Below are 1,344 nucleotides of genomic sequence, written 5' to 3' on the forward strand. Positions count from 1 at the left end.
AGGAGTGAGATTTCCCTTCAATCCAGAGAGGCAGAAAGTCCATATAATGAATACATCTCCAAGTTGGACTGGACTCAACTCCTTTTTGTTTCTTTTTCTTTCTTTTCACGCTCTCTACTTATAGTTGCCTGGAGTCACCCAGGGGTCTGCACTAGGCCCTCTCCTTTTTTGTCCCTCTACATAAATAATCTCAGCCGAAAATAGCCGTTCTAAAAGCTCACGACGCGGGTCAACGCGCCACGTTGTTAACTTGTAGGTCAGCTATTTTTTGCAGAATGTTCGCTTTTGTTAAGGGACGCGCCACTTTTTTTCCCCCCACACATTTGTTTCCATTAACCAAATGTTCCACTTTTAATGGAACATTACGTCTGTGTGTGTGTGTGTGTGTGTGTGTGTGTGTGTTGTGTGTGTGTGTGTGTGTGTGTGTGTGTGTGTGTGTGTGTGTGTGTCGTGTGTGTGTGTGTGTGTGTGTCATCCGAACGAGGAGACTGCACTAATTCCCTAAACTTAACCCTTTACCTTAACATAACATCATTAGTTTGTTTACTATGTGCTGTGTTGCTGAGTTTGAATTTCTGGCTTTTATGTGTAACTTTGTGAAGTGTTTCCATGTGAACACCAGGAAGACTAGCTGTTTATATTCATATATATTTATATACATTTATAATGTATTTATTGTGTGTGTGTGTGTGTGTGTGTGTGTGTGTGTGTGTGTGTGTGTGTGTGTGTGTGTGTGTGTGTGTGTGTGTGTGTGTGTGTGTGTGTGTGTGTGCGTGCGCGTGCGTGCGTGCGTGTTAAAGTATGTGTTGAATAGCTATTCCTGCAGTAATCATTGCTATAGTGTTTGTTCAAAACGTCTCTTTAGTAAACAGAAAATAAATGTTCAGGTCACAATAACAGTTTCATCTAATAAGGAGAGAACACAGGCTGAATAAGTGATATCGGAACTGATGGAAAAACTACATGAAAGCTGATAAATAGGTTCTCTCTCCTGATTGGATTAAATTGGTGTCCCATCTGAAATGTTATTTTCTATTTTTCTAAACAGCTGGAGAGACATGGAGACCACTGTTACTGAACAAACACTCTATAGCAATGATTACTATCACATTATAGAGACATTCAACACTGTTACTGAACAAACACTCTATAGCAATGATTACTATCACATTATAGAGATATTCAACACTGTTACTGAACAAACACTCTATAGCAATGATTACTATCACATTATAGAGCAATAACCTTTTAACAAAAAGCTTCTTAGCAGGCAAAAACGTTATAATTTATCCCTTTATGTTACCGTAACACGGGGGTCTTCAACAGGGGGTCCGGGACCCCTAG

This window comes from Gymnoscopelus braueri (genome assembly GCF_963280865.1).
Source record: "Gymnoscopelus braueri genome assembly, chromosome: 24".
NCBI lineage: Eukaryota > Metazoa > Chordata > Actinopteri > Myctophiformes > Myctophidae > Gymnoscopelus > Gymnoscopelus braueri.